The following is a 20,319-nucleotide window of genomic DNA, read 5'->3' on the forward strand; positions in this document are numbered from 1 at the left end:
AGTTGGGTGCCCCGTAGATGGTTTTGGTGCCGTGGAGGCTGAAATGATTATTGATGAAATTGAGACGAAATGTGGTGTTGGAAGTGTCGTTGCATGCGTACCGAAAAATGGAGTTGGTTATGAGGTGGTACTAAGAGAGAGAAAAATGATGGAATCCGTTATTGGTGAACTATCTTTAAATGGTAAAAAGTGGGCTGTTAATGAATTAGAGGCAAGTTTTAAGTACGTTTCAATTCTAAATTTAAGTATGTATGTCTCAGATCGAGAAATTATTGATAGATTTTCCAAGATTGGAGTGGAGATTGTTTCTCCGATAAAGAAGCATAGGATGAAGTCAAAGAATAATGTCTTTGACGGAACTCGTATTTTCAAAGTTAAACTTCCGCCGAACATGGCTTCAATACCGTATTCAATGAAGTTTTCAGTTAATGAAAAGGAGACGGCTTACTACCGGGTTATTCATAACCAACAAGTCAAGGTGTGCTCTGGGTGCTTTAGCTCAGAACATATATACAAAGACTGTCCAGAATTTAAATGTTTTGAATGTGGTCAGCAGGGGCACATTAGTAGAAAATGTTTAAAAAACAAGTGTGCGTTTTGTTTTCGAAAGAAAGACTATTGTAATTGCAAAGCCAGAGAAGAATTGCAAATTGTGAATCATTTTCCACAATTTTCTTCTGAGAATTTGCAGGAAATGTCATGTCGGGAGTTGATAAAAGAAGCAGATGAGGAGGCTATGAAAACCACAGATGTGAAAGTTGGATATATGGATAAAAATTGTAAGGAGAAGGAGGTTTGTACAAGTGTGCAGGAGAATGTTGATTCTCGTGAAGGTACAGATGTAGGAGATAGTATGGAAGATGGAATCGTGAGTGTAAATGGCGATGCTAGTCATTACACTGAGGATGTAGATGAAGTGGGTTTTGGTGAAAGTGCTAAAGGTGGTGCTAGCCTTTGCACTGATGATGAGGGTGACGGTGATTGGAATGGAGATGGTATTTACATTGATGAGGAGGAGTGTTTTGAGATGGATGATGGTGTTGGTGATGACAGTGCGGAATGTGTCAGAGATGATAAAGTCAAGAAAGGTACAGATAAAGAATTAAACAATATTTGTTTGAATAATTGTAATATTGAACCAGTTTTGCTTACTAAATCAAATGTTGAATTGTCTGGTGAAAATAGAATTGATAAAATGTCTGATGGTTTTAGTGTTGAAAGTGCTGTCTCCCCCCTTGAACAAAATGACAGTAGCCAGGGGGAAGTCAGAAGTTCATGTGATTCTCTGGATGAGATTACTATGGACACTTTTCCCGTGGTCAGTGAAGACCAAGAGGAAAGTGGAGATACTTTCACTGTTGTAGGGAAGAAGAGAAATTACTTGGGTATTAAAAGGAGAAGTATGCTTAATATCAAGCCTAATATTAAAGCAGCAAGGTTGTCAAATTTACAAAAACATTTGAATAGTTAATAATGGAGTGTTTAATGTTGTATATTATTAGAATTATTTTTGTGATGGCTACTTATAACTTCATAAGTTTTAATTGTAATGGTCTATGTAACCAAAGTAAAAAGGATTGTATTTTTTCATTATGTAATGAAAGAAAGTATGATATTGTATGCTTACAGGAAACATTTTGGAATAATATTATTTTTGAAGATATAAAGAATGATAAGACATTATGGAATGGTGATATTTTTGCAAGTAATAGTAACTGTAATAGACAGGGTGTTGCAATTCTTGTCAGTAAAAACCTTAAAAATGTATTTAAAGTTTGTGAATGTGTACCTGGTAGATTTATTCATATTCAAGGTAAAATCAATGATAAAATTGTAGATATTTTTAATTTGTATGTTCCTAATAGTGTAAGTGAAAAATGTGAATTTTTTGAAGATTGTAAAAGTAAAATTAAAGGAGACGGATATGTTATAGTAGCAGGCGATTTTAATACTGCACTGTCTCCTTTAGATAAAAGTGGGAAAACTGCTTTTTATGCAGATAGGTCTGTGAAATATCTTAATACTATGATGCACGATAATTGTTTGTTTGATGTCTGGAGAGACAGAAATGCAGGTGTCAAAATGTTTTCACGAAAACAAGTTGTACAAGGTTTTTTGACACAAAGTAGAATTGACTATTTTTTAGTTTCTAGTAATGTTAAGCCCTGTATTAAAAATATTTTTTATAGAGATACTTGTTTTAGTGATCACTGTATTGTTAGCATGAAATTAGATTTTACAGAGGTTGAAAGAGGACCAGGTATCTGGATTTTTAACTATTCCTTATTAGATAATGAAGAATATGTAACAAGAATCAGAAAGTTATTAGAAGATGAAATATGTTCAGATTTTTATTATTCAAACCCTATCATTTGGTGGGATAATTTGAAATTTAGTATTAAGAGAATAAGTCAAATCTATGGCAAAGAAAATCAGAAAGAGAGAAGCAAAGAATATTTTAAATTGCAAAATAAGTTACAAGAATTGTCAGTGAAGTCTGCATGTGGTATAGAAATTGATTATGTAAAATATTTAGAATTAAAAGATGAACTTGAAGCTATAGAAAAACATAGATGTAATGGTGCTATATTAAGGTCTAAATGTCAACATGCCTTAGAAAGTGACAAGAATACTGCTTATTTCTTAAGTCTGGAAAAATATAAACAAAATAAGAATTTGATAAGTACTTTGAGAAATTGTGATGGTAATGCTGTTAGTAGTACTGTGGAATTATTAGATGTTGTGCATAATTTTTATAAAAAATTGTTTTCATGTGTAAATACTGACAATGATGCAATCAATGACATGTTAGATTGTGTTGATGTTAAAGTTGATGATATTGATATTACTAAATGTGATGATGATATATGTATTGATGAGATTGAACAATCATTGAAAGGAATGAAAAAAGGCAAAACGCCTGGCTCTGATGGATTGACTGTTGAATTCTATCTTTATTTTTTAAATGAATTGAAACCTGTATTGAAATATATTTATGATAGTATTATAGAAAATAAAGTTTTATCTAGGTCTATGAGATATGGCATGATTAATTTGATATATAAGAATAGAGGTGACAAATCTGAACTTAAAAATTTCAGACCTATAACTTTATTAAATGTGGATTATAAAATACTAGCAAGAGTAATGGCTAACAGGTTTAAGTTTGTATTACCAAAAATTATATCACCTACTCAAAGTTGCTGTGTTATAGGTAAAGACATTTCTGACACTACTGCAAGTGTTAGAGATATTATTGATTTGGTTGAAATGGATGATTTAGAATGTTACTTGTTGAAACTTGATCAGGAAAAAGCATTTGACAGGGTTGGACATGAATATTTATTTTCTGTCTTGCAGAAATTTGGATTTGGGGAGAAATTTATTTCTTGGATAAAAATATTTTATACTAACATTTTCAGCACTGTCAAGTGTAATGGGTTCCTGTCCAAATACTTTCAATTAAAGAACTCTGTAAAGCAAGGTTGTCCTATATCAGCTTTATTATATGTATTAGTAGCTGAACCATTGAGTACAATGATTAAAAAGAATAGTAGTATTAGAGGTTTCAATATTCCTAATACAAACGTTGAAGAAAAGATTTTTTCACATGCTGATGACACTACTTTAATTTTGTCTGACAAAAATTCAGTAGATGAAGCCTTTAGAGTTTTACATTTGTATGAACAAGCATCTGGGGCAAAATTAAATAAGGATAAATCGGAAATTTTGGCATTGGGAACTGGAACTATTTCAAAACATGAATTAGATGCTTGGAGTATTAGAGAGTGTGATGGGGTTTTACAGATTTTAGGCATATGGATTGGTAAGGATAAATCTCTTTGTGATAGTTTGAATTGGGATTGCAAAGTACAATCTATTTTGAAGCTATTGAATTTTTGGAAAATGAGACACTTATCAATACATGGTAGATTAACTGTAATAAATACTTTATTGATGAGTAAACTTTGGTATACTCTTATGGTTGTTAATATACCAGAAAAACATTATTTAGAAATTAAGAAGATATGTATTGATTTTTTGTGGAATGATAAACCATCTCTAGTTGCATATGATGTAATAACTAATAAGGTGTTAGATGGTGGTTTAAATTTTCCTGACATTTTTCATAAAATGTATGCATTTAGACTAAAGTTTTTAAGTAGGCTATTAGATATGGATTATAATGCTGTTTGGAAAGTTACATGTCTTTATTTCTTTTCTAAAGTACAAGGAATGAATCTTGGTGTTGAAATATTGCATTGCGATTTTACTCATAGACAATTAGGATGTTTGCCTGATTTTTATAAATGTATGTTGTATGCATGGGGGAAGATACGTCATTGTATGGAAATAGAAATTAATGTGACTAACGTTTTTGATATTCCCCTCTTCTGTAATCCAATGATTGTGAATGGTGATAGTATGTTATATATGAGAACATTTATAGAAGCAGGTATTGTCAAGATTAAGGACTTAGCTTATGAATGCAAGAAAGGTTTTATGAAGGACACTTATATTCAAGATATTGTATCTCAAAAGTTCCCTGATGTTTCCGTTGATAAAATTATTAAAGTAGTGAAATGTATTAAGCAATGTATTCCACAAGATTATGTAGTTTTAGTTGAAGAAAATGCAAACACTTGTAAAGCAACTGTTTTAAATATAATTTACAGCGTTAATGGTAGAAAGTATGCTTTACCTAATACAACAAGATCATTTTATGATATACTGTTAAAGACATTAACAAGAGAACCTAATTCTATAAAATACTGGTGTGAAATATTTCCAGATTTTGATGTTCAAAAAGTACAAAAAGTTTTGAACTTTTCATTTTTACAAAGTGATTGGATTGAGTCATCATTCAAAATTTTCCATAGAGTTTTCTTCACTAAGGAGAGACTGATGAAATGCCAAATTACTGTTGATTCTATTTGTCCAGTTTGCAAAGATGTGCATGAAGACTTGGAGCACTTGATCATTGTGTGTAGATGTTTGACTCAGTTCAATGACTTTTTTAAAGATTTCCTACATAACATTATGTGTAATAGTTCTACTAGCTTTGTCAATACTCTAGATTTCAATTATATATGTTACTTTGGTCTAGTCAAGAAGGATAAAAATATAAACTTATACTTTGTAAATACAGTTTTATGTGCTAGAAGATACTGTGTAGTAAAGAGGAGAAATATCTCTATGAAGGATGATCATTTGATAGACATAGTGCCATATTTTAAAAATGTTCTGCAAAAACATGTGAGTTATGCATACTTGTATTATAAACAGAAGAAGTGCATGTATTTATTTGAAAAGTATTATTTAAACAAAAATCCTGTATTAAGGATAAGTAATGATGAAGTACATATTGAGTTTTAATTGCGATCTGTTGTTAATAATTGTTACAATTCTAACCAACACTGTGATAATATGAATTAATGGGAGACTAGCCCAATAATTCTTTTATGAATGTATTTATTTGAATAAAATTTTATCAAAATAAAAAAAAAAAAAAAGGCGTTGGACTTAAGTTCGTATAGTTGTATTCAAAAAACGAATCGTATAGGAGATCGAGTATAATTGATATTTTCGATCAAGAATTGCACAAACCAGTAGAAAAAAATTGTCTGCGGTATTTATCTACAGCAGTTGTGTAGAAAATATGTTGCTGTACATTCGGGTTATAAATTGATCGGCTTTTTTAGTCAAGGAAAATGACCAAAATGCTTTACGAATATAGTTCCATTTAACAAAGTTTGGACCATCTTAATACAACCAAGACATAATGATTGTGGACGCATTGAATCCAAGCTCAAAATGACTAGTAATTGAAAAGAATTGCGACCCTTAACTTTTTTTCATATGACAAATGTTAACCTTTGTATTCCGATGCAACATCCTACTGCGCAATTCTGCTGATAGTTTTAAACATTTTTAGCTGCCGTATTAGTAACAGTGTGGTGGCCGAGTGGTTAAGGCGTTGGACTTAAGTTCCAATGGACGTATGTCCGCGTGGGTTCGAACCCCACCCGCACTAGCTATATTTTTGGTACCTTGAAATCGTATAGTTGTATTCAAAAAACGAATCGTATAGGAGATCGAGTATAATTGATATTTTCGATCAAGAATTGCACAAACCAGTAGAAAAAAAAATGTCTGCGGTATTTATCTACAGTAGTTGTGTGGAAAATATGTTGCTGTACATTCGGGTTATAAATTGATCGGCTTTTTTAGTCAAGGAAAATGACCAAAATGCTTTACGAATATAGTTCCATTTAACAAAGTTTGGACCATCTTAATACAACCAAGACATAATGATTGTGGACGCATTGAATCCAAGCTCAAAATGACTAGTAATTGAAAAGAATTGCGACCCTTAACTTTTTTTCATATGACAAATGTTAACCTTTGTATTCCGATGCAACATCCTACTGCGCAATTCTGCTGATAGTTTTAAACATTTTAAGCTGCCGTATTAGTAACAGTGTGGTGGCCGAGTGGTTAAGGCGTTGGACTTAAGTTCCAATGGACGTATGTCCGCGTGGGTTCGAACCCCACCCGCACTAGCTATATTTTTGGTACCTTGAAATCGTATAGTTGTATTCAAAAAACGAATCGTATAGGAGATCGAGTATAATTGATATTTTCGATCAAGAATTGCACAAACCAGTAGAAAAAAAAATGTCTGCGGTATTTATCTACAGTAGTTGTGTGGAAAATATGTTGCTGTACATTCGGGTTATAAATTGATCGGCTTTTTTAGTCAAGGAAAATGACCAAAATGCTTTACGAATATAGTTCCATTTAACAAAGTTTGGACCATCTTAATACAACCAAGACATAATGATTGTGGACGCATTGAATCCAAGCTCAAAATGACTAGTAATTGAAAAGAATTGCGACTCTTAACTTTTTTTCATATGCCAAATGTTAACCTTTGTATTCCGATGCAACATCCTACTGCGCAATTCTGCTGATAGTTTTAAACATTTTAAGCTGCCGTATTAGTAACAGTGTGGTGGCCGAGTGGTTAAGGCGTTGGACTTAGGTGGGTGATTTTTGGATGTACCATGTTCAACATGTAAACAAAGTGTCGTCCGGAAATTATTCTGAATTTGGTGAGTTATTCGCCACATATGTGTTTATAAACAGTTGTTGAAGTTTATTTTGTATTATATGACTGTATGTGATATATATTACAGACTAATATTCGTTTAGTATCCCCTTTTCCTGCGTTTTCGTTGCAGGAAAAAGGGGGAGGAAAGGTGTGTTTGATTTGTTGTTTGTTGATCTAAGTAAACCCCAATGGCGAACTTTGACAGCAACGGGGCAGAAAGGTCCCAACGGAATTGGTTCAATTCTAAAGACAAATTTTCTAAAGAGAAAACGGTGTTAGTAAGCTGTGTAATTGATGGTTTTGGTGCAGTTAAGGCTGAAAAACTAATTGATGAAATTGAAAGTAAATGTGGTATAGGTAGCGTTGTGGCATGTGTGATGAAAAATGGAGTTGGCTTTGAAGTGGTGTTTAGAGAGAGACAATTGATGGAACCAATTCTTGGTGAATTAAACCTTGATGGCAAAATCTGTAATGTGAACGAACTGGAGGCAAAGTTCAAATATGTTTCGATATTGAATCTTAGTATGTATGTTTCAGATGAAGAGATTATTGACAGATTTTCTAAAATTGGTGTAGAGGTTGTTTCTCCAATAAAGAAGCATAGAATGAAGTTCAAAATTAATGTATATGATGGCACTCGTATTTTCAAAGCTAAACTTCCGCCTAATATGGTAGCAATACCATACTCCATGAAATTTTCTGTAAATGAAAAAGAAACAGCTTATTACAGGGTTATACATAACCAACAAGTCAAGGTCTGCCCTGGATGCTTTAGCCCAGAACATATGCACAAAGACTGCCCTGAATTTATATGTTTTGAATGTGGTGAACAGGGCCACATAAGTAGGAAATGTTTGAAAAACAAGTGTTCGTTTTGTTTTCATAAGAAAGACAAATGTAACTGTGGTGTTAGAAAGGAATTGCACATTGACAATACATACTCACCATTATCTCAGATGGAAAGTTTACAGGAGACAATGTCTAGAGATAACATTGCAAAGAAGGGAGATGTGAAAGATAGCAAGGAGTGTGACGAGAATATTGATTATATTGATGAGAATTGCAATGTAAAGGAAAATAGCTGTACGAATGTTGATGATATGACTGATCAAAATGAAAGTACACCTGTAGATCAAAATGGAAATGCAAAGGTGAATGACGATGCTAGTCATTATTCTGAAGATGCTGGTAAAGTTGTGTCGAGAGGAAGTGCTCTAGGTGTTGCTAACCTTAGCACTGTTGAACTTGGTGATGATGGTAGTGGGGATGACATAGATGATGAATGTTTTGAGATGGAAGATGATGTGATTGATGACTGTGAATGTGGCGAAAAAGTAAAGGCAGATACAAGTACAAAACATGATAATGTAGTCTTGAACAATTGTAATACTCAATCAATTGAATTTGTTAAATCAAGTGTTGAATTTTCTGCTGAAAATATTTTAAAAGATGATGTTAAATCGGATAGATTAGTTGTAGATGATATTGTCTCCTCCCTGGAACAAGATAAAAGCAGCCAGGAGGGAGTCAGATATTCATATGATTCTCTAGATGAGATTAGTATGGACACTTTTCCTTTGACTAATGAATGTCTAGGGGCAAGTGGAGATGATTTTACTGTCGTTGAAAAGAAAAAGAAGTATTTAGGTATCAAAAGAAGAAGTAAGCTTAAGGTTACGCCTAATATAAAGGCAGCAAAATTATCAAATGTACAAAAAAAATTTGGTAAATAAAAATGGAGAGTCCTATTGTTAATATTATTATATTACTTTTTGTGATGGCTACTTATAATTTTATAAGCCTTAACTGCAATGGTCTTTGTGATAGAAATAAAAGAGATTGTATTTTTTCATTATGTAGTGAAAGGAAATATGATATTGTATGTTTACAAGAAACTTTTTGGAATAATGATACATTTGAAGATTTAAAGAAGGATAAGATTTTATGGAGTGGTGATATTTTTGCAAGTAATAGTAATTGTAATAGACAAGGTGTTGCTATTCTTGTTAGTAAAAGTCTTAAAAATGTATTTAAAGTTTGTGAATGTTTACCTGGTAGATTTATCCATATTCAAGGTATAATTAATGATAGAACGGTTGATATTTTTAATGTATATGCTCCTAATAGTGTAAGTGAGAAATGTCTTTTTTTTTAAGTTTGTAAAAGTAAAATTGAAGGAGATGGCTATGTTATAGTGGCTGGTGATTTTAATACTACTCTGTCTCCTTTAGATAAAAGTGGAAAAACTGCTTTTTATGCAGATAGGTCTGTGAAGCATCTTACTAGTATAATGAATGAAAAATGTTTGTTTGATGTCTGGAGAGATAGAAATATAGGTGTTAAAATGTTTTCACGAAAACAAGTTGTTCAAGGTTTTTTAACACAGAGTAGAATTGACTATTTTTTAGTTTCTAGTAATATTAAGTCTTGTATCAAAAATATATTTTATAGAGATACCTGTTTTAGTGATCATTGTATTGTGAGTATGAAGTTAGATTTTTCTGAGGTTGAAAGAGGACTAGGGATCTGGATTTTTAATCACTCCTTATTAGCTGATGAAGAGTATGTTGCTAGGATCAGAAAATTGTTAGAAGATGAAATAGGTACAGATTTTTATAATTCAAATCCACTCATTTGGTGGGACAATTTGAAATTTAGTATCAAGAGAATAAGTCAAATATATGGTAAAGAAAAACAAAAAGAGATTAACAGACAATACTTCAAATTGCAAAATAAATTACAAGAACTGTCTGTGAAGTCTGCTTGTGGTATAAAAATTGACCATGTAAAGTACTTAGAATTAAAGAGTGAACTTGAGACTATAGAAAAACATAGATGTAATGGTGCTATATTAAGATCTAAATGTCAACATGCCTTAGAAAGTGACAAAAATACTGCTTATTTTTTAAGTTTAGAAAGGTATAAACAGAATAAGAATTTAATATGTACTTTGAAAAATTGTGATGGAAATGCTGTTAATAGTACTGTGGAATTATTAAATGTTGTACATGACTTTTATGAAAAATTGTTTTCATGTGTAAATACTGACAATGATGCAATTAATGACATGTTAGATTGTGTTGATGTTAAAGTTGATGATATTGATATTACTAAATGTGATGATGATATATGTATTGATGAAATTGTACAATCATTAAAAGGAATGAAAAAGGGCAAAACGCCTGGCTCTGATGGATTAACTATTGAATTTTATCTTTATTTTCTAGATGAACTGACGCCTGTATTGAAATATATTTATGATAGTATTGAAGAAAATAAAGTTTTATCTAGATCTATGAGATATGGTATGATAAATTTGATATATAAGAATAGAGGTGACAAGTCTATGTTGAAAAATTTTAGACCTATAACTTTATTAAATGTTGATTATAAAATCTTAGCAAGAGTAATGGCTAACAGGTTTAAGTTTGTATTACCAAAAATTATATCACCTACTCAAAGTTGTTGTATTATAGGTAAAGATATTTCTGACACTACTGCAAGTGTTAGAGATATTATTGATTGGTTGAAATGGATAATTTAGAATGTTATTTGTTGAAACGTGACCAGGAAAAAGCATTTGACAGGGTTGGACATGAATATTTATTTTCTGTCTTGCAGAAATTTGGATTTGGGGAGAAATTTATTTCTTGGATTAAAATATTTTATACAGACATTTTCAGCACTGTCAAGTGTAATGGGTTCTTATCCAAATATTTTCAATTAAAGAACTCTGTAAAACAAGGATGTCCTATATCAGCTTTATTATATGTATTAGTAGCTGAACCATTGAGTACAATGATTAAAAAGAATAGTAGTATTAGAGGTTTGAATATTCCTAATACAAATGTTGAAGAAAAGATTTTTTCACATGCTGATGACACCACTTTAATATTATCTGACAAAAATTCAGTAAATGAAGCCTTTAAAGTTTTACATTTGTATGAACAAGCATCTGGGGCAAAATTAAATAAAGATAAATCAGAAATTTTGGCATTGGGGACTGGAACTATTTCAAAAAATGAATTAGATGCTTGGAGTATTAGAGAGTGTGATGGGGTTTTACAGATTTTAGGCATATGGATTGGCAAGGATAAATCTCTTTGTGATAGTTTGAATTGGGATTGCAAAGTACAATCTATTTTGAAGTTACTGAATTTTTGGAAAATGAGACACTTATCAATACATGGTAGATTAACTGTAATAAATACATTATTGATGAGCAAACTTTGGTATACTCTTATGGTTGTAAATATACCAGAAAAACATTATTTAGAAATTAAGAAGATATGTATTAATTTTTTATGGAATGATAAACCATCTCTAGTTGCATATGATGTAATAACTAATAAGGTGTTAGATGGTGGTTTAAATTTTCCAGACATTTTTCATAAAATGTATGCATTTAGACTAAAGTTTTTAAGTAGGCTATTAGATGTGGATTATAATGCTGTTTGGAAAATTACATGTCTTTATTTCTTTTCTAAAGTACAAGAAATGAATCTTGGTGTTGAAATATTGTTTTGTGATTTCACTCATAGACAATTAGGATGTTTGCCTGATTTTTATAAAAGCATGTTGTATTCATGGGGGAAGATACGTCATAGTATGGAAATAGAAATAAATGTGAATAACGTTTTTGATGTTCCCCTTTTCTGTAATCCAATGATTGTAAATGGTGGTAGTATGTTATATCTGAGAACATTTATTGATGCAGGTATTATCAAGATTAAGGACTTAGCATATGAATGCAAGAAAGGTTTTATGAAGGAAACATATATTCAAGATATTGTATCTCAAAAGTTCCCTGACGTTTCCGTTGATAAAATTATTAAAGTAGTGAAATGTATTATGAATTGTATTCCACAAGATTATATGGTTTTAGTTGAAGAAAATGCCAACACTTGTAAACTACCTGTTTTAAATATTATTTACAGTGTAAATGGTAGAAAGTGTGCTTTGCCTAATACAACAAGATCATTTTATGATATACTGTTAAAGACATTAACACGGGAGCCTAATTCTGTAAAATACTGGAGTGAATTATTTTCAGATTTTGATGTTCAAAAAGTTCAAAAAGTTTTGAACTTTTCATTTTTACAGAGTGATTGGATTGAGTCATCATTTAAAATTTTCCATAGAGTTTTCTTTACTAGGGAGAAACTGATGAGATGTCATATTACTGCTGATTCTATGTGTCCAGTTTGCGAAGATGTACATGAGGACTTGGAGCATTTGATTATTGTGTGTAGATGTTTGACTCAGTTCAATGACTTTTTAAAAGATTTTTTACATAACATATTGTGTAATAGTTCTGCAAACTTTGTCAATACACTAGATTTCAATTATATGTGTTACTTTGGTCTATTCAAGAAGGCTAAAAATATAAACTTATACTTTGTAAATACAGTTTTATGTGCTAGAAGATTTTGTGTTGTAAAGAGGAGAAATATCTCTATGAAGGATGACAAATTGATGGACATAGTGCCATATTTTAAAAATGTTCTGCAAAAACATGTGAATTATGCATACTTGTATTATAAACAGAAGAAGTACATGTATTTATTTGAAAAGTATTATTTAAACAAAAATCCTGTATTAAGAATAAGTAATGATGAAGTACATATTGACTTTTAATTGACATATAATTGTTTGTTAACATTTGTTACAATTCTAACTAATACTGTGATATTGTGAATTATTGGGAGACTAGCCCAATGGTTCTTTTATGAATGTATTTATGTGAATAAAATTTTATCAAGAGAAAAAAAGGCGTTGGACTTAAGTTCCAATGGACGTATGTCCGCGTGGGTTCGAACCCCACCCGCACTAGCTATATTTTTGGTACCTTGAAATCGTATAGTTGTATTCAAAAAACGAATCGTATAGGAGATCGAGTATAATTGATATTTTCGATCAAGAATTGCACAAACCAGTAGAAAAAAATTGTCTGCGGTATTTATCTACAGCAGTTGTGTAGAAAATATGTTGCTGTACATTCGGGTTATAAATTGATCGGCTTTTTTAGTCAAGGAAAATGACCAAAATGCTTTACGAATATAGTTCCGTTTAACAAAGTTTGGACCATCTTAATACAGCCAAGACATAATGATTATGGACGCATTGAATCCAAGCTCAAAATGACTAGTAATTGAAAAGAATTGCGACCCTTAACTTTTTTTCATATGACAAATGTTAACCTTTGTATTCCGATGCAACATCCTACTGCGCAATTCTGCTGATAGTTTTAAACATTTTAAGCTGCCGTATTAGTAACAGTGTGGTGGCCGAGTGGTTAAGGCGTTGGACTTAAGTTCCAATGGACGTATGTCCGCGTGGGTTCGAACCCCACCCGCACTAGCTATATTTTTGGTACCTTGAAATCGTATAGTTGTATTCAAAAAACGAATCGTATAGGAGATCGAGTATAATTGATATTTTCGATCAAGAATTGCACAAACCAGTAAAAAAAATTGTCTGCGGTATTTATCTACAGCAGTTGTGTAGAAAATATGTTGCTGTACATTCGGGTTATAAATTGATCGGCTTTTTTAGTCAAGGAAAATGACCAAAATGCTTTACGAATATAGTTCCATTTAACAAAGTTTGGACCATCTTAATACAACCAAGACATAATGATTGTGGACGCATTGAATCCAAGCTCAAAATGACTAGTAATTGAAAAGAATTGCGACCCTTAACTTTTTTTCATATGACAAATGTTAACCTTTGTATTCCGATGCAACATCCTACTGCGCAATTCTGCTGATAGTTTTAAACATTTTAAGCTGCCGTATTAGTAACAGTGTGGTGGCCGAGTGGTTAAGGCGTTGGACTTAAGTTCCAATGGACGTATGTCCGCGTGGGTTCGAACCCCACCCGCACTAGCTATATTTTTGGTACCTTGAAATCGTATAGTTGTATTCAAAAAACGAATCGTATAGGAGATCGAGTATAATTGATATTTTCGATCAAGAATTGCACAAACCAGTAAAAAAAAATTGTCTGCGGTATTTATCTACAGCAGTTGTGTAGAAAATATGTTGCTGTACATTCGGGTTATAAATTGATCGGCTTTTTTAGTCAAGGAAAATGACCAAAATGCTTTACGAATATAGTTCCATTTAACAAAGTTTGGACCATCTTAATACAACCAAGACATAATGATTGTGGACGCATTGAATCCAAGCTCAAAATGACTAGTAATTGAAAAGAATTGCGACCCTTAACTTTTTTTCATATGACAAATGTTAACCTTTGTATTCCGATGCAACATCCTACTGCGCAATTCTGCTGATAGTTTTAAACATTTTAAGCTGCCGTATTAGTAACAGTGTGGTGGCCGAGTGGTTAAGGCGTTGGACTTAAGTTCCAATGGACGTATGTCCGCGTGGGTTCGAACCCCACCCGCACTAGCTATATTTTTGGTACCTTGAAATCGTATAGTTGTATTCAAAAAACGAATCGTATAGGAGATCGAGTATAATTGATATTTTCGATCAAGAATTGCACAAACCAGTAGAAAAAAAAATGTCTGCGGTATTTATCTACAGTAGTTGTGTGGAAAATATGTTGCTGTACATTCGGGTTATAAATTGATCGGCTTTTTTAGTCAAGGAAAATGACCAAAATGCTTTACGAATATAGTTCCATTTAACAAAGTTTGGACCATCTTAATACAACCAAGACATAATGATTATGGACGCATTGAATCCAAGCTCAAAATGACTAGTAATTGAAAAGAATTGCGACCCTTAACTTTTTTTCATATGACAAATGTTAACCTTTGTATTCCGATGCAACATCCTACTGCGCAATTCTGCTGATAGTTTTAAACATTTTAAGCTGCCGTATTAGTAACAGTGTGGTGGCCGAGTGGTTAAGGCGTTGGACTTAAGTTCCAATGGACGTATGTCCGCGTGGGTTCGAACCCCACCCGCACTAGCTATATTTTTGGTACCTTGAAATCGTATAGTTGTATTCAAAAAACGAATCGTATAGGAGATCGAGTATAATGTACTGCGCAATTCTGCTGATAGTTTTAAACATTTTAAGCTGCCGTATTAATAACAGTGTGGTGGCCGAGTAGTATATATATCTTGGAAGCAAAATATCTAAAAGTATGTTTCCACAACACATTATAATGTTCATCTATTAACCTATCTAAAAACTAATCTAAAAGGAAACATTTTACAATCCATATCAACTAATTGTAAACCACCATTATCTTTCGAGTCAATAATACTCTTATATTTTACAAGATGTGACTTTTGATTCTGGAAAAATGGCGGGGTAGACAAGACGTACTCACGATAGCTCTACGAAAAAGTGTAATTATACCTGGTGGCACAAGGTTTAAGTGACTCTGTGTTGTTGAAGATGTTTCATGGACAATTCGCTAAAACATTAAATGGGTAAAAAGAAAGGAAATAGGAGTAACTCGTCTAAATCAGGACTTACCCCACCCGAGTAAATTGTAAACAAAAACAAAAACATGGCGGCGACCACAACGATACCAAGTTTACCCAATATGGACTTATCCCAAGTCATAACACAAGCAAATCAGAGTATATATGGTACGAATAGCCCTCAACGTTCATACATAGAGCCATCTATAATGCAAATTCCACAAAATACTTCACAAATTGGATTCAGGTCTCCAATCCCACCACCACCCATGTACCCTACCCAGCCACAGTCTAGTACACCAATAACAACAACCCATAGTATCCAACATTCAAGGCAATCCCTGTATGTCAAACACAGAACCTATAGTTACATCAAACACAGATATGGCACTACAGGTCATCATACAAAACATGAATATTATGAATAATAGACTTGAAAATGTAAACACAACCAACAATATGATTCAAAATAAACTTCAAAAACTTGATATGCTGGAAGAAATAAATACTAAACTACAAACTGTTGAAGCTAATATAAACTCAATGAAAAAAGAAATCAATGATATAAAAACACTTAAAGACCAGCATTCAAGAACCTTGGCAAATGAGGAAATGCATCATTATGTTATAGAGGATAGAATGAAATATCTTGAGGAACAAAATAGGGTACTGGAAAATCAAAATAGAGAATTACATGAACAATATCTGAAACTTCAAACCCATTCTATGAAGTACAATCTAATTTTTACTGGCTTTCCTGAAAATACAGGTGAAACTGGAGAAGAAACAGAAAATTTAGTAAAAGAATTTATTAATCAAGAACTGAAAATTGAAGGTGCAAACACAATTGAATTCCAAAACGTTCATAGATTAAAGCCACGGCGTGACGGAAAGCATCGTAGTATAATCGCAAGATTTACAAAATATGATGATCACCAGAAAGTTCTTGGAGAAGCAAATGAAAAACTTAAAAATAACCCAAGATATTCTGTTTTCCAACAGTATCCAGTTGAGATTAGCGAGCGCTGGAAAGCACTGATACCTAAACTAAAAGAATTTCAAAGGCTCAAGCGAAATGCAAAAATAGTGTATGGTACCCTTATTGTAGACGGTCAGCCGTACGTTCCGAAACCCCGTGAAACACCTCACATTCCAGGTATGAATTAGGACATCACATCAGACACACATGAACGATCACGACCCAATACACAACGACAGGTAAACAAATTGAGAGTGACATTCGTTAATGTTTGCGGATTAAAATCAAAGCTTCTAAATGTTGACTTTATTGAACTAATTCAAGAGTATGATATTATATGTTTTTTAGAAACAAAACTAGATAAATTTTATGTTCTTGATGTATCACAAGGTTACGAATACGTTACTAAAAATAGGAAAAATATCAAACGAAAGTTTGTTGGTATTATTGTTATGTATAAAAAAGAATTTTCGAAATATATTAATTTTATAAAAACAGAATCTGAACTAGTACAGTGGTTTGAAATTTTGCCAGATTATACAGGTCTTCCACAAAGACTGTTATACGGTTGTGTGTATATACCGCCAGAAAACTCAAAATATGCATGCCATTCTGCATTTGAGGAATTAGAATCAGAATTAATTTCATTTTCACATAATTTGAACTACATTTCCCTTTTTGGTGATTTTAATGCAAGATCAGGAAAAGCAGATAATTTTGTGTAATTCCTGATGATGCGCTTTTTCAAAACCTTAATTTACTTAATGAATTTGATGATGATATCATTGATAATATGTATTCATATAAAATACTACAAGAGATTAATATATCTCTTAATAGATCAACTCAAGATGTTGGTCGGTCATAAATTGATTGAAATGTGTAAACGATTATCTTTGTATATAGCAAATGGTAGAGTTTCCGAAGATAGAGATATTGGAAAAACTACATGTAAAACTATTAGTTTGATTGATTATGTACTTGTAAGCCCGAATTTGTTTTCATTGTTTGAAGAATTCTGTGTATTAGATTTTGACCTTATGATATCAGATGTACACAATAGAATAAAAATTACCTTGTCATTCACCAAAGAAAAATTAAATCCCAAAATAAATGATACACTTCATTCATCTACACGTGTGAGATGGGCCCCGAAAAGTCGGAACAATTCCGGCCTGCTATTACGAATCCACTTTGTGATATTGATGTTTAGTTAGATGAACTTTTACAATCTAACGAAATAACTGATGAAAAGGTAAATGAACTAGTAAATGAATTGGTAAATATTCTTACTTATAATGGTAAGAATGTTATGGGTGGTGTTAAATCTGCAAATCATAAGTATAAAGCTAACCAAGGAGATAAACCTTGGTTCGACAAGAAATGTAAAGAAAAACGCAATGTTTTTCATAGCACGAAGAAAGAATACAATACAAATAAGAGTAAAAATGTTCAAACTCGCTTGCAAAGAGCAGCGCGAAACTATAAACTTCAGTTAAATGTGAGTTTTGCTCAATACCAGGATAAATGTGCAAATGAATTGCGAAAATTTAATTCTACAGATCCGAAAAAATTTTGAAAATTGTTGAATCGATTTAATAATTATAGAAAAGATTCACCAGCTATTCCTCTTGACATTCTTTATGATTATTTCAAGAATTTAAATGCCGATGAATCAAATGATGCATCGTTCGATTTAGATGATGAGGATATTAATCTTTCGGCCTCTGATCAAGAGGTAGCTAATAATATTCTCAATGCTCCGATCTGTGAAAACGAAGTCTTGAGAGCAATCTCAAATCTTAAAAATAACAAAGCACCCGGTATAGATCAAATTATTAATGAATACTTGAAAAATATACCCGTAGATCATATTGGTACATTTTGTAAATTATTCAATGTTATATTAGACAGCGGAATTGTACCAGAGAACTGGCTTGTTGGAATTATTAAACCAGTATATAAGAATAAGGGGGATGTAAACGACCCTGATAATTACAGAGCTATCACACTTATTAGTTGTCTGGGTAAGTTATTTACTTCCATTATAAATGAAAGACTAACAGATCTTTCAAATGAGATAAGTCTGATTTCAAAGAATCAAGCTGGATTCAGGAAAGGCCATTCAACTGCTGATAACATATTTGTCTTATATGCTTTGATTTCATTATATCTATCATTATATCTATCAAGCGAAAAAAAGCTCTTCTGTACATTTATAGATTTTAGAAAGGCTTTTGATACGGTTTGGCGCACCGGACTATGGACTAAACTTAGGCGTAGTAATATTAGTGGTAAATGTTTTGATGTCATTTTTAATATGTATAACAATATTAGATCATGCGTTCAATAACGAAACGATCGTTCAGAATTCTTTTCTTGTTTGATAGGAGTCCGTCAAGGAGAAAACTTGTCGCCTTTCCTTTTCTCTATTTTCCTGAACGACTTGGAAGAATTCTTTAGAAATGCTGATTGTCGACCATTAGACTTTATTCTAGATAAATCTCATGATGCTCTGCAGATATATTTAGAGATTTTTGCACTGTTGTATGCGGATGATACTGTTGTTTTTGCAGAAACGAGCGACAACATGCAGAAATCGTTAGACATATTTTCGGCATATTGTGATACATGGAAATTATCGGTTAATACTAACAAGACTAATAAGACTAAACTTATGATATTTTGCAAACGCAAACCACGGCGACCGCCAGAGTTTAAACTTAATGATGCATCACTTGAAATTGTCGACAGTTATAATTATTAGGTATAACGGCTCATTCACTGATGCCAAAAGTAAATTGGTTGAACAAGCTGAAAAGGCATTATTTGCCGTTTACACTAAAATTCGAAACTTGAATTTACCTATCGACATTCAATTAAAGTTTTTTGATTTTATGATTGCTCCTATTTTATTATATGGATCTGAAATTTGGGGATTCGAAAACAAAAATTCCATAGAAAAGGTTCACTTGAAATTTTGCAAGCGCATTCTTAATGTTAGAAAAAGTACGCCGAACTTCATGGTGTATGGAGAACTTGGGCGATTCCCTTTAGACATAGATATAAAGCTGAGGATGGTGTCATTTTACTCTCGCCTCCTCAAAAACGAAAATAAACTAAGTTGTATTGTATTTAAACTTATGTTTAATTTACATTTTGATAATGTTTGTAATTTTAAGTGGATCTCGTTCCTGAAGTCAATATTTGATTCATGTGGATCAAGCTATATATTCACCGATCAACAATTTATAGATTTTTCTTTATACAAACAACTAATTAAGCAGATATTGCAAGATCAATTCGTTCAAAAATGGCATAGTGACATTGATAACTCCTCTAGAGGATCTTTCTATGAGTTATTTAAGCAAAACTTTGGTCTTGAAACTTACTTACTTCGTTTACCCGAGAAATCCCGAATCTGGATAACCAAATTTAGATCGTCCAATATAAAATTTCCTATAGAAACAGGACGATGGCACAATACACCTAGACATGAACGAATATGTAGCTTATGCAACGAAGGTTTATTAGGAGATGAGTTTCATTATTTATTTGTATGTAAAAATTCTATTGTTGTAAATCTTAGGAAGCTATATGTACCAAAGTATTTTTCATCCCACCCATCAATACACAAGTTCAAGGGTATGTTTTCAAATTGTCATACAACTTTGTTATCTAAAATTTCCATGTTTATCAAAAAACTGTCAGCTATATTGTAATTTAATGCATATATTTTATGTAATTTTTGTATATCTGTCTACCTTGCCATTTTCATTAATTGTATTTGTATTTGCCTCATGTTACACATAACTTGT

At 32.1% G+C, this 20,319-nt stretch overlaps 6 non-coding genes across 6 annotated transcripts; all 6 read left to right on the top strand.

Moving 5' to 3' along the window:
- The first annotated feature begins 5,951 nt into the window (after window positions 1-5,951).
- Trnal-uaa (transfer RNA leucine (anticodon UAA)) lies at window positions 5,952-6,034 on the top strand. Its single transcript has one exon. It is a non-coding gene; the product is annotated as a tRNA-Leu (tRNA).
- Window positions 6,035-6,480: 446 nt separating this feature from the next.
- Window positions 6,481-6,563, top strand: Trnal-uaa (transfer RNA leucine (anticodon UAA)). Its single transcript has one exon. It is a non-coding gene; the product is annotated as a tRNA-Leu (tRNA).
- A 6,828-nt stretch (window positions 6,564-13,391) lies between these two features.
- On the top strand, window positions 13,392-13,474 carry Trnal-uaa (transfer RNA leucine (anticodon UAA)). The gene has a single exon. It is a non-coding gene; the product is annotated as a tRNA-Leu (tRNA).
- Window positions 13,475-13,918: 444 nt separating this feature from the next.
- Trnal-uaa (transfer RNA leucine (anticodon UAA)) lies at window positions 13,919-14,001 on the top strand. Its single transcript has one exon. It is a non-coding gene; the product is annotated as a tRNA-Leu (tRNA).
- Window positions 14,002-14,446: 445 nt separating this feature from the next.
- Trnal-uaa (transfer RNA leucine (anticodon UAA)) lies at window positions 14,447-14,529 on the top strand. Its single transcript has one exon. It is a non-coding gene; the product is annotated as a tRNA-Leu (tRNA).
- A 446-nt stretch (window positions 14,530-14,975) lies between these two features.
- On the top strand, window positions 14,976-15,058 carry Trnal-uaa (transfer RNA leucine (anticodon UAA)). The gene has a single exon. It is a non-coding gene; the product is annotated as a tRNA-Leu (tRNA).
- The last annotated feature ends 5,261 nt before the right edge of the window (window positions 15,059-20,319 follow it).

Source organism: Perna viridis, chromosome 5, assembly GCF_037379345.1.
Source record: "Perna viridis isolate PV_CMFRI_1.1 ecotype Kerala chromosome 5, ASM3737934v1, whole genome shotgun sequence".
Taxonomy (NCBI): domain Eukaryota; kingdom Metazoa; phylum Mollusca; class Bivalvia; order Mytilida; family Mytilidae; genus Perna; species Perna viridis.